At 35.8% G+C, this 14,571-nt stretch overlaps 1 protein-coding gene across 41 annotated transcripts in view; it reads right to left on the bottom strand.

Moving 5' to 3' along the window:
• Ptprd (protein tyrosine phosphatase receptor type D) overlaps nt 1–14,571 on the bottom strand; it is a 2,240,535-nt gene that overhangs the window by 1,456,251 nt on the left and 769,713 nt on the right. The gene's annotated exons all lie outside the window — the stretch shown is intronic.

Genomic DNA, 14,571 nt, shown 5'->3' on the forward strand with positions numbered 1-14,571 from the left:
AAAAAAAAAAAAAAAAAAAAAAAAAAAAAAGCAAGTCCAGGATCAGCCTAGGCTACAAAGAAAGACCCACTTTCAAAGAACTTTCTCATCTTAGGTTGTTCCCAAATAAGAAATTAATTACTGTTAGTAAAACAAATATATACTTCCACTTGTGTTCATATAAAGGCATGATACATAGAAGAGTTCAATTAAACTAATCCTTAAACACTAGAACTGTTACTATTTCATAGAAACACAAGTAAGTAAAATTTTTGCCTTATTCTTGTGCTTATTTGAGAATGTCTCATTATGATCATAGAGATCAAAGAATGTAGCATGTTAAATATGACTGCTTTAATATTGATTCATGAATATTTCTCACTTTTAGAAAAAGTTGTAACCAAAAAAATTTGAAAAAAAATAAATAAAATAAAATAAAACAGCAACCTCTCCACAGCAGAGACTGCCGATTGTTTTCAAGTCTCTTTTCTGCAGAATCCAGATATCTGAGAAGGCACAGGGAAGTTCCTGACAACAGTTAATTAATTACAGATAAATTTCTATAACTAGAACAATAAATAGGAGGAAGCAGGAGGGAAAGGGCATTTGGGTTATTTTAACACAGATCTTTAAGAAGACCATTAAGGTAAAAATGGTAATTAAGTTGGAACAAATTCAGATGTGACCAGTATCTTTAAAAAGGTTAGACCACAGAAACACATGGGTGACAGGAAAGGCTTCGGTTGCTATTGTTATTGTGCTTAGAAAGGAAAGTGGCAATAAAGTTGGAATTGATCAAGTATGGATAGCAAGCTCATAGGTCCCATAAACCTCTCCTATGTCTGAAAGGCAATGAGGCATTCTAATAAAACAACAACAAAAACAAAACAAAACAAAACAAAAAAGAGTTACCAATTTTTCACCACAGTAGACTCACTAGTTCACTGTGAAATACAGTTTTATCACAATGATCAACAGACACCTGATTCCTAGAAAACTCATGAGATTTAGTCAAGACTGTTATTCTTATAACTTCATCATTATTTTCCATATAATCATGTTACACTTATGTTTAAAGTTGTTATTGAGGGGTCAGGATTTTGAATCACCTACCATGCATCTTGAAAGCCTGTGAGGAATTATGTAGCCTCTGAGCATGTTGTGAGGGATTTAGTAATGGTGTTCAGTGGAATCAATCCTTGGCTTTGGTCTTAGATTGTATGGGAAGAAGGAAGTGAGCTGAAAACTAGAGTTCATGACTTTCTGCTCCTGGACATTTCATGCAACTTGAACAGCACCTTAAACCCTGCTGCTGAGATCTCTGCACCACCATGAACTCTGAGCTTGAACTGTGAGCTAAAAGTAACCATTTCACCCTTAAGTTGCTCTTGCCATTACATCACTATGTCATTATATTTTATCAGAATGTTTTAAAATGCTTCAAGACAACATATCTATACAATCTCCAATGTTGTACACAAATTAAATATGGAATTTTTATTGTCTGCTTTATTATCTGTTTCATTTATGCATTTATTTTTAATGTACTGGTTGAATCACTTTTACAGTATAGACATTGTCTTTGAAAAGAAAGCTGCTAAATATCATATTTATTTTATAAATTGAAGACCAAAATGAATACCTATATTTTCCAACTGTAGTGGAACTGTTACACAGTCGCTTTTATTAGCACAAACCACTGGGCCCCTTCTGGGATCTTTTTTCTAGGTCATACCATATTTTTCTGTGAAATCTATGAGAAGATCATAAGGGCAGGCAGTAGAGTTCTGTACCACATTATTTAAAACCCAACTCTTTAAAACAAGGAAGTTTTAAAGTTTCTTAGAGGAACTTGTATTCGATTTAATTTCCCTGTTGAATCATGGCCCGTTTTCAAGATTGAGCAAACATCTTTACTGACAGGCCATCAGTTTGAAGAGATATGCTGCCCTTCAAAGAAGATGCCGTACACACTGGGTGATGTCAATTTAAGAGGGCAAATTTATGTATTTTATATAGCTTCTTTGTAAATGCTTGTGATAAAACCAGATGTGTACGTGAGTATAAAGACATCATAACAATCCCCACTGATCATCAACTGCAACATATTTTTAATTAGTGATGATACAATAACCAGTGGACATTTAAAGTTTCAAAACTTATATCTGCTCATTGTACTTTGAAGAGAAATAAAATATTTTAAAACATTGTTATTATGACCCAAGACATGTTCACCTTAAACATTTGTCCCACATCTCTATACTTCTAAATGTAAGCACTATCAGAGATGGGTCTGTAAGAAGGTAATTAAGTTTAAATAATGTCATAAACCTGGGACCTAATCTAATGTGGCTGTGTCCTCAAGGAAATAAGATATGACACAAACACAAAGATTGCACACAAGATGGCTGTCACAAAGATTACTAACCCTACTTAGGTGTGAGTTTATTTATGATATAATGAGGATTGAACTGACATCAAATATATTCCCATTTTTCCAGTCCTCCAGCCGACAGTTTTGAACCAAATAAAAATTGGATATCTGTTGACTGATCCACATGCAGTATTGAACTTTGTTGTAACTACATCACAACGCCAATGTGGTGTGATGATTTTCATCCTTAGACCACAACTGTCCACAAGTATCTAAACAAGTAAATTTTACCTTTTTCTATTTCCCATCATCTTTCTCTTCTATATGCTTCTTCATAAATCATGTGCTTTCAATAACCCCTGGATTCATGAGACTGCCCATCAGTGTTCTTCTGTTTTCTATCCTATAAAAGACCCTCAAAGCATACCTAGAGAGTCTGTCACAAAGACCTTAACTCAAAAGGTTCTTCATGGGTTTGTTCTTTTTCTACAACTGTAAATACTATTTAAAATTTGATTATTTTCATTTTTTGAGATTATAATTATATCATTTCCCTCATTCCTCCCCCTATATGTTTTCATATATACCCCCTTGCTCTCTTTTAATTTCATCAACTCTATCTTGAACTGTTGGTATGCATGTATATGTGTGTGCAGGTGTGTGTGCTCCTAAGTTTATAAATACAACCTTTTCATTCCTAAATATATAACTACAGTCAACTGAGTAATATAGTATTGAGTTTGTGTGTTTGTGTGTATGTGTGTGTGCTTTCAGAGGGAACTATTGATACTGAATAACTAATTTGTCTACTCTTCCAGAATTTCTCCATCTCTCAACATCCCTCAGTTTCCTATAGTTTGTTGTCTATGGGTTGAACTAACTTTGTCCCATTTACATTAGCATTGTCTATTGGTGTTGTCCCTGTTCAGGTCAGTTTTCACTGCTATCATGGTGAGACTTGACAGTTAGAGCTTCTGACTTTTATAAGATTCATAATATTATAGCTAACTTCCTGTTCCTCTGACTCTCAAAATCTTTCAGTGTCCTATTCAGCATATTCTTTTAATACACTGAGTCTAGTCATTTAAAAAAATGCTAGAGGAAATTCCCATCTTGACCGGCAGTGTAGACTGGAACGTATTTGCTAGCATGCTTTAACATCTGAAAAAAAATTCACCTTTTTATCCAATTGTTTACCTTCTACATACTTCCCAAAAGGAGTAGTCACAAACATTTATATATCTAGCTAGTCTACTTAGCACTTTACTAGATAGACCCTCCATACATAAGCAAGCTAAAAGCTCCAGACTGGGGTGATCTCACATAACAAAGAAAGTAAAAATTTTTGTATGTGTGTATAAGTAAGAAAAATCATTATCTCTCCAAATAATTTAGTTGCATGTGGATATTTAGGGATTTTATAGTTGTGAGTGAAGAGATAAAAGGACTCCAATTTATGAAACAAAAAACCAAAAATCAAGTAACTCCTTTGATTCTATCAACATATTTTTCTATTCATCACTATACTTGTCTCAATCTTGTTATGTATATTTGTGGTGTGTGTGTGTGTGTGTGTGTGTGTGTGTGTGTGTGTGTGAGAGAGAGAGAGAGAGAGAGAGAGAGACAGACAGACAGACAGACAGACAGAGACAGAGACAGAGACACAGAGAGATATTACTTCTTTAATCACTATCTACTTTATTTACATAAGCAGGGTCTCTATCAAAACCCAGACCTCAATGAGTTTATTGGTCTAGCTAGTCAGCCTGTACTGGGCATCCTACCAGCTGGCTTTTAGTGGCTACTGAAGATCTAAGCTCAAGCCTCCATGTTTATATGACAAGGAATTTATGTACTGAAAAATGTCCCAGTCCTCAAAGTTCTCTTTCAAAGGTAAGAGAGTAAAACATCCCATTTTCTTTATTAGGTGCTTTATTTATTTAAATTTCAAATGATATCTCTTTTCCCAGTTTCCCCTCTGGAGGGAAACTTGTTCCCTCCTCCCTCTCCCTGCTCACCACCCCACCTTCTCCCACTTCCTGGCCTTGGCATTCCTCTATACTGGGGCATAGAAACTTCACAAGACCAAGGGCCTCTCCTCCCATTGATGACCGACTAGGCCATCCTCTGATACATATGCTGCTGGAGCCATGAGTCCTACCATGTGTACTCTTTGGTTGGTGGTTTATTCCCTGGGAGCTCTGAGGGTACTAGTTAGTTCATATTGTTTGTCCTAAGATGCTGCAAACCCTTCAGCTCCATGAATATCTTTTCTCTAGATCCTTCTTTGGGGACCCTGTGTTCAGTCCAATGTATGACTGTAAGCCTCTACTTCTGTATTAGTGAGGTACTGGCAGAGCCTCTCAGGAGACAGCTATATCAGGCTCCTGTCAGCCAGCACTTGCTGGCATTCACAATAGTGTCTGGGTTTGGTGATTGAATAGGGGAAGGATTCCCAGGTGGAGCAGTCTCTGGATTTTCTTTCCTTCAGTCTCTGCTCCATGGTTGTCTCTGTAACTCCTCCTATGGGTATTTTGTTCCCCCTTCTATGAAGAATTGAAGTATCCACACTTTGGCCTTCCTTCTTCATGAGTTTCTTGTGGTTTGTGGATTATATTTTGGGTATTCAGAGCTTCTGGGATGATATCCACTTATCAGTGAGTGTATACCATGTGTGTTCTTTTGTGACTGAGTTACCTCACTCAGGATGGTATTCTGCAGATCCATCCAATTTGGGAAGAATTTCATAAATTCATTATTTTTAAAAGCTGAGTAGTACTGCATTGTATAAATGTTCAATATTTTCTGTATCCACTCCTCTGTTGAGGGACATTTGGATTGTTTCCAGCTTCTGGCTATTATAAATAAGGCTGCTATGAACATAGTGGAGCATGTGTCCTTATTACATGTTGTAGCATCTTCTGGGTATATGCCCAGGAGTGGTATAGCTGGGTCCTCTGGTAGTACTATGTCCAACTTCCTGAGGAACAGACAAACAGATTTCCAGAGTGGTTGCACCAGCTTGCAATCCCACAAGCAATGAAGAAGTGTTCCTCATTCTCCACAACATTGCCAGCATCAGCTGTCACCTGAGTTTTTTATTTTAGCTACTCTGATTGGTGTGAAGTGGAATCTCATGGTTGTTTTGGTTTGCATTTTTCTGATTACTAAGGATGTTGAACATTTCTGTACATGCTTCTCAGCCATTCAATATTCCTCAGTTGAGAATTCTTTGTTTAGCTCTCTACCCAAATTTTTAGTAGGGTTATTTGGTTCTCTGGAGTCTAACTTTATGAGTTCTTTGTATATATTAAATATTATCCATCTATCTGATATAGGATTGGTAAAGATCTTTTACTAATCTGTTGGTTGCTGTTTTGTCCTATTGACAGTGTCCTTTGCCTTACAGAAGCTTTGCAATTTTAAGAGGTTCCATTTGCCAATTCTTGATCTTAGAGCATAAGCTATTGGTGTTTTGTTCAGAAACTTTTGCCCTGTGACCATGTGCTAGAGGCTCTTCCTCACTTTCTTTTTTATTAGTTTCAGTGTATCTGGTTTTATGTGGAGTTCCTTGATCTACTTGGACTTGAATTTTGTACAAGGAGATAGGAATGTTTTGATTTGATTTGCATTCTTCTATATGCTAATTGCCAGTGGAGCCAGTTTATTGAAAATGTCTTTTTTTTTTTTTTTTTTTTTTTTTTTTAGCCTTGGCTGTCCTGGAACTCACTCGATAGACCAGGCTGGCCTAGAACTCAGAAATCTGCCTGTCTCTGCCTCCCAGGTGCTGGGATTAAAGGCGTGTGCCACCACCTCCTGGCTGAAAATGTTGTCTTTTTCCTCCAGATTGTTTTAGCTCCTTTATCAAAGATCAAGTGACCATAGGTATATGGGTTCATTTCTGGGTCTTTAATTCTATTGCATTGATCCACCTACCTATCACTGTACCAATACCATGCAGTTTTTTTATCACAAAAGCCTATACTCAACAAACCTGGAAAACCTGGATGAAATGGATAATTTTTTAGACAGATACCAGGTACCAAAGTTAAATAAAGATCACATAAACAATCTAAACATTCCTATGTCCTCTAAAGAAAAAGAGTCATTAATAATCTCCCAACCAAAAAAAAAAAAGCCCAGGACCAGATGGGTTTAGTGCAGAGTTTTATCACACATTCAAAGAAGAGCTTATACCAATACTCCTCAAACTATTCCACAAAATTGAAACAGAAGGCACTCTACCCAATTTGTTCTATGAAGCCTCAACTACTCTGATACCTAAACCACACAAAAACCTAACAAAGAAAGAAAACTTCAGACCAATTTCTCTTATGAATATCAATGCAAAAATACTCAATAAAATTCTTGCAAACCAAATCCAAGAACACATCAAAACGATCATCCATCACAATCAAGTAGGCTTCATCCCAGAAATGCAAGGATGGTTCAAAATTCAGAAATCCGTCAATGTAATTCATTATATAAACAAACACAAAGAAAAAGAAACATATGGTCATTTCATTAGATGCTGAGAAAGCATTTGACAGAATCCAGCATCCCTTCATGATAAAAGTCTTGGAAAGATCAGGAATTCAAGATCCATCCCTAAACATAGTAAAAGCAACGCACAGTAAATCAGTAGTTGATATCAAACTAAATGGAGGGAAACTTGAAGCAATCCCACTAAAATCAGGGACTAGGCAAGTTTGCCCACTCTCTCTCTACCTTAAGTGATCACAAAATTTCCACCAGAGAACTCCTATACCTGATAAACTACTTCAGCAAAATATCTGAATATAAAATTAACTCAAGTAAATCAGTGGCCTTCCTCTACACAAAGGATAAAGAGGCTGACAAAGAAATTAGGAAACCAACATCCTTTACAATAGTCACAAATAGTATAAAATACCTTGGTGTGACTCTAAGTAAGTAAAAGATCTATATGACAAGAACTTCAAGTCTCTGAAGAAGGAAATCGAAGAAGATATCAGGAGATAGAAAGATCTCCCATACTCATGGATTGGCAGGAATAATATAGTAAAAATGGCCATCTTGCTAAAAATAATCTACAGATTCAATGCAATCCCCATAAAAATTTCAATTCAATTCTTCACAGAATTGGAAAGAGCAATTTGCAAATTCATCTAGAATAACAAAAAATCTAGCATAGTGAAAACTATTCTCAATAATAAAAGAACTTCTGGTGGAATCACCATCCCTGACCTTAAGCTTTACTATAAAACATTCCATTCTCTACATAGACTGTTTCTATGCACGAGGGATTTTTTTGTTGTGTTTTTACATTTTTGGTTTTATTTTTCTTTTTAAAGAAGAGGTCAAGAGAGGAGAAAAGGTTTGACACAGGTTTCTTTCTTTCATTTTTAGAAAATACAACATGGTAATTTCTATATTCCTGAAGTGGTCTATCTCTTTGTAGTATGGCCACAGTGATAGACACTGATGGTGTCCAAAGGGAAGTCTTTAATTCATTCACAGAGATATAGATTATCTCATATTGCAGGCTATAAAGGTATGTTTTATGCTATGATAGATTGCTTGTTTTGTGCTTTATATACTTTTTTTTTTAAATTAGAACAAACTAAACCTTAAATGCCACGAAATCCAAGTAAGCCATTAGACGGTTTATAGTTTTAAAAATAGAGTACACTACATATACTCATAAATGCCGACTTATGTTTCTAGGGTTACACTGACACCAGGATGCTTAGAACATCTTGCCAACCACCTAGTCCTTTTCCCAAATTGGCAATGAGAAAGAAAAATACTTTTGGTATACCCTACAAAGTGTGTCTTAAAAGAAATAAGAAAAGAAATTTTGTAATTATCCCTCATAAATGTTAGTATTTATTATACATCTAATAATTTATATGTTATTATACTGTATTTACTCTATATTAAACCACATATTATTCCAGAAGGTTGTAGTTACTTGCAATAAATAAAAGTGTGGAGGACCATCCCAGACTAATTGATAACTTCTATCTGATGCTGAAAGTTCTGCATTGTCCAGATCCTAATGCATATAATGACTTATAGTTACAATGCTATGGACATCAGTATTGAGAGTGCCAGGCCACAGTGTACACTAAAGATAGCAGTATTGTATTCAGGTGTTACTATATTCTATAAGACACTTCAAATTTATTTTGCCTCCCTAAGGGGAGTTTATATTTTAAGTTAACTTTCCTGAACTAAAAATCTATAGGGGTTGTGAATATCATGATATAATATGCATCTCAAGAGATGGGGCTCTTTTATGGATCACTTTAATCACAGTAATAGTGAAAGAGTGACATGCAAAGGTGATTGGAACCCTATTAAGGTGATGAATAGGTTTGGTGTTCCAGGGATCACTGGTCACTATCTGTGTTCCTAGGAAAACTGTGTGTCCTCACAGGATGTGAAAAATATCCCCAAAATCCTATAGTGAATATTACCAAGTTTCAAATCAGATAAAAGGCATACATATGAATAAATACTATATTTGAATCATTTGTAAACTATTTGCGTTTAATATTTAAATAGAATGCTGTGGAGCTGAAGAGATGGTTCAGAAATTAAGAGCACTGACTGCTTTTATAGTGGACTTGAGTTCTATTACCAACACCGACATGTTGATTAACAAGCTGTAACTCCTTTCACTAGGAATCTGGCACATTATTTTTCTGGTTTCTCTAGGTGTCATGTGACAAGGCACACACACATGCAGAGGGAAATACTCATATACATATATGATTTTATGAACATATTATATTCTTTCTATTAATAGAAGTTCACATTTATGCATACTGAAAGTATTCATCCAAAGGTGAGGGAATTCCAGCTATGTACAGAGTACCATAGCCTCTATGAACTCCTCCTGTCTTGGTTTGTGGATACACTGAGGAACCTACAGTGTAAAGATGAAGTAATCATGATATTCTCTTCCTTGTCTCATAAATGCTGGATTTTCAAAAGACTCAAACCTCTGACAAGATTCAAGAGAAGAAGAGTTGAATTGGTGCAGTGCCATTAACATTGCTACTGTGCTACACTGCATAGGAGGCAGGAGGGAGGACGCAGGCTCTTTGTCATTTCTGAACGCTGGACTTGGGTTCCAGCTCAGAAATCTAACTGTTCCATAATCATCAATCAATACTAGGCATTAATGAATCTGTCACCTCACAAGATTATCAACTAATTACATCAATAATCGGATCCCATTTTACTTTGTCTTTTTAATTTTAACCAGAGACTTACCCATGAAGGTCACTTGCTTTATGGTGCTGCTAACACAGGCTCATCATTAATGTAGTAGTTAAAATATTTCTCTGAAGCTGAAGGGATGGTTCCTGGTGAATTTTAAGTTATTTTTTTAAGGAAGGAGATTGGGCCTCAAATTCTAGTTTTGTCACAAATTTTATGACTTTGGAAAAGTCATTTTCCTTCATTGGCTTTCATTTTCTTCCTCACAGAATGGCATAATTAGAGATAAAACCTAAGGATTCACTAATTTCTTAATTCCATTCTCATTCTACATCTAATTTTGCAGCTAGAGGGAAGTGTGATACACAGTTTCATAGGGTTTCATACTGAGGCTAGATTGTTTTTTCTGATTCCAATTTTATTCTCATCTCAGCCCATCTTACATTTCAATACAGGGAGGTTACACAAAAGTATAGTCCAATCCATGCTGTCTCTCCATGAAGTCAGGTGATAATTTTCTACATTTCATGTTACTGTATACACTTCTTGGTCTAGGCAATTCATGAGTTGGTGGCTCCTACTCAGGTACACGTCCCAAAACTTCTAGGGATACTGGTGAATGTGGTGCAATCCACTTCTCTATGTTTCATCTTATTTCCAGTTTCCTCTCTAAAGATCCCACTCAGTGTGGATCTTGTTACATTCACCTCAAAGTATCCTCTCTTTGAGCCTTTGCCAGGTTTAATCATGGGGAATTCTAAAACGTCTTACACTGTGTGATAATCCTGAAGCACAACTGCTGTTTTATTTTCTCTTTCAAAATATTTGGAAACTGTTACGAAGAAGAACTTTGCTTTTCTGCATATCTAGCATCAAGCATAATGCCTAGCACACAAAAGACACTCAGAAAATTTCAGTTGACTGGGAGCTTGGAAGAATAAACAATGTTTCATAAGCATAATGATAGTCTGTTTACCTACGTTCTAAATCCAATATATGGTCTTTTAGTTTCTTCTACCTCACAACAGAGAACCATGCATTTGAGTTGAACAATGTCACTATCTGAAGCTTGTCTGGACCAAGACAGTATTTTCCAACAGACACTTGAGTTTTTAAAATAACTTTTTCCTTCAAAATTTAAATTGAAATCAGATAGGAGATCAATATAGCCCTGTAAGGCACCATTTATATCCCCTTTCCAGCAACTGCTCATTTCCACTTCATAGCACAGCAGACAGCAGATCTCATTCGTTAACTAGATAATAGCCAGCTAATTTTAAGCACACATTTCCAAGTAGTCAGAACACACATTCTCTTATCTTCTGGGTTGAAAGGCATAAAATTGGGGGCTCAACTCTAAAAATACTTGTGATGTTAAACATCTGGGTGAGGATGATCTAGGTACCACAGAAGAGAGCTTTATAAATATGTAGCTTGCCTCCTAACTGTGCACATTTTGAAATCCTTGTGTTTTTCTGACTGACCTGTACCAACACAGGAAGTGCATGGGAGCTAAGAACACTCTTACATCTGGACCTCAGATCTTTTACTGCAAAATGCAGTGACCAAAATAGAGTATGTTTAGACAAGTGGCAAGCACTTACTTTGAAACAGGAAATAATTCCTAAGAAATATCTCCTATAGCTTTTATCTGAAGTACTGCCCAAACACACAAGGCCATGCACATGTGTGTGGACAAACACACAAAGACCAAAAATGTATGCATTTCCTTGGGACTGTTGTTTCATACGCAGGGACTAAAGCACTGTGCCCAGCAGGCCTTTCAGGACTCTTGGATGCTTTTTGTCTTTTCCCAAATTGGATCCTTTTTTGCAGAAGAGGTTTCTGACTTCCAGTGACTACTTGAGATTTTACTCTTTCAGGAATTTTGACAAGACAGTAGTTGTGATATGTGAAAATGCACCCTAGTAGATATACTGGATGTCATGCAAGTAGTGTTTAACATGTATCTTGAGACCATTATTAAAGTTATAATTGACAGTTTGATAAGATGGTTTTCTTAGGGTCTATGATGGTTGGTTAATCTTGGTTGTCAGCTTGATTGGAAATGGCATCAACCAAAAGACAAGCCACTGTGTATAGCTACAAGAAATTTTCTTAAAACAGATTATGTGAAGTGGAAAGACCTAGGTTAGGTCTCACATCTTCTAACCTAGGTTAGAGTTCACAACTTCCAGTGGCAGCCCAGATATAAAAAGGTTGACGATAAAGTTTGGCTTTTGCCTGATTGCTTTCATTCTCACTGGCAAATTATCTGTTTTATTAGTGCTGCTCCCAAGACTGCTGTATTCATTCACTGATATAACAGCTAAGCTTCTTTTGGCTTCTAATGTGGACTGAAGACCAGTGAGTTCTCAATTATTTTCCAAACCCTTACCATTAGACTGAGAAGCTACCAACCTCTCTTCCTCTCAGAGATGATCTTGCTGGACTACCCAAGCTGCATTATTTAAGTTCATGTAATAAGTCTCCTCCAGTGTTCCTAATTCCTTGAAACCACTTAATTACAATTTGAACTGTCATGATTGTTTACTTACAGTTAACGGAAGGAATATAAATTAATAAGTTATAGCAAGGACTGAAGAAGTTGAAGAGGTCTGCAATCCCATAGGAAGGACAACAATATCAACCAAAAAGACCCCCACCCCAAAACCACAGAGACTAAACCACCAACCACAGAGAACATGGGAGAACCCATGGCTCCAGCTGGATATGTAGCAGAGGATATCTGGCATCAAAGGGAAGGGAGCCCCTTGGTCCTGAGGAGGCTCAATGATCCAGTGTAGGGATATTCTAGGAGGCTGAAGTGGGTAGGCAGGTGTGGAAGCACCTTCATAGAAGCAGGGGTAGGGGTAGGGGAAAAGGGGATTTTCGAAAGGGGAAATGGAAAGTGGCATGATATTTGAAATGTAAATAAATAAATGTGAAAGAAAAATAAAAATATACAGGCCAAAAAATAAATTAATCTTTAAAAGACTATTGAGAATCTTGAAATTTTTTAAATACAGGAAAATTATAAATGTATCATTCAGGGAAGCAAAATCTTTACTTTCTATGTTTCTATAAAGACACACACTTAAGCTAGATTGGGAAAATTTAGGAAGTGCCAGGATTGTGGAGACAATTAGTGCAAACCTAAAAGTAGACTAGTCAGCTTGGAAATTCAAGCCCAGTAATTTTTTTTCCTTGACGATGCTGCTGTCTGTTGGCAAAATGCTTGTAGTAACTCAAAATAGCTCTCTGGACTATTCACAAGTATCATAAAGACAAAAAAGTTTGCCTCCAGAGCTTTTCTTCTTGATCTGCAATATCCTATCATCTGAGTTGAGGTCACAAGCACTCATTATATAAAAAGTGATTCAAGTTTTGAAATAAAATGTCAGTTCAAATGCTAAGGAAATCCTAAGAATATGAGGCTATTTTGTTGGACGGGTGTTCCACATTTCTATTGTCTTAGAAGTTCCCTAGTTTAACACTATTTGGCAAGTAAATAATTCATAAATATCTGTTGACTGAATTACATTATGCACAAGTCTGAAATAGGAGGACAAATAATATAAGTGCATCAAGGTAAACAAACAAATCATCATGAGACTTACTTATCCCATGTGTGTAGTCATGTTTAAATGCTTTGTTTAAATTCCTCCCAGACTAACAGTAATCATGTTCATTAAAAAAAAAACTAAAAGAAAAATGATGATATTAAATGTATTATCCTGGCAGCAGCAGTTCTTACAAGTTCTTTGTGGAAGCCTAGTTCTTTCTTCATTTTAGAATGTGCATATGTTACATTTCCAAATGATGCTTTTCCCATTATAGGAGATGTGCATCCTGCATATTTCTTTTTATTGACTTTCAAAGCAAGCATATTGCACAGTGAGAAACAATTCTAACCTCTTCCTTGCATACAATATCAGAGCTAATAATTTAACAAAGAGAAATAGAATCTTCTTTTTTTCCATTATACTTCCCCTTCCAACAAAAGCTTTGCTAGCTCACCGAGTCATGACGAATAATCCTTTATATGCTGGGTACACTGTTCTCCCAAAGGACTGAAAAATTAAAATGTAATGTGTACTGATGACACTGGGAATACTCAGAAATGGGCACCAGTGTGGGAAAGAATCTATAATTAAACTAAAATGCATAGTTTAATTATAATTTCATTAAACAGATAGCATACAATAAAATGCAGTTGAAGGAAACCAAAGAACCTGGAGTGATGAGTGCAAACAGTCTCACGGCTTGTTCATGTCTCTGATGTCTGCTGCAGGCCCTCCTGCAAGAGCTCAAGTTTTTGTATCTTTCCAAGGATTTGAAGGCAATATAATAATATATTTAGCCATCTCATCCAAAACTAAGATAATTATTCGTCCTTTGTCTTAAATTTTGTTTGCTCAAGAGTAAAATTGCCCACAGTACTTATCTGTTCACTGAATATATAAGTAAGTGCTGAAGGCATCTGACCAGTGACCACGAGTAAATCCACAAGTAATTATAAATAATGGGGAAATATTCATTCCATTTTTGTTGTAAAGCAAGACTGTATCCTTAGAAGTCATAAAATAAGCCAAAGTAATTTGCATTAATTTGTCACCAAACAGCAAGTTAAAATGAGTCTGTAAATTATAACCATAATATAATCAAAGAAAGCATCTACCTAAAAGTAAAATTCCATCTTTTCTGACACAAAACTCATTCAATTTTAAGGGTGTTATTCTAGATATTACTGTCTAATAGATTTAGCCAATAATGGTGGAATTTAGCCAATTCAGAAAGTTTTCTGTTCAACTCCAAAGCTCAGATAAGACAGAGAAACAGATTATATTATAGATCATGTGAAACGATCAACATCACTAACATTATTTAATTATTATTTATTATTTAAGCTAGTTAGAGTTTTTTGGGTTTTTTATCTTTTTTATAAGATACTTTCTTTATTTACATTGCAAATGTTCTCTTTCCTGGTTTCCCCTCTGAAAAACCCC

Source organism: Mastomys coucha, unplaced genomic scaffold (genome assembly GCF_008632895.1).
Source record: "Mastomys coucha isolate ucsf_1 unplaced genomic scaffold, UCSF_Mcou_1 pScaffold18, whole genome shotgun sequence".
Taxonomy (NCBI): Eukaryota; Metazoa; Chordata; class Mammalia; order Rodentia; family Muridae; genus Mastomys; species Mastomys coucha.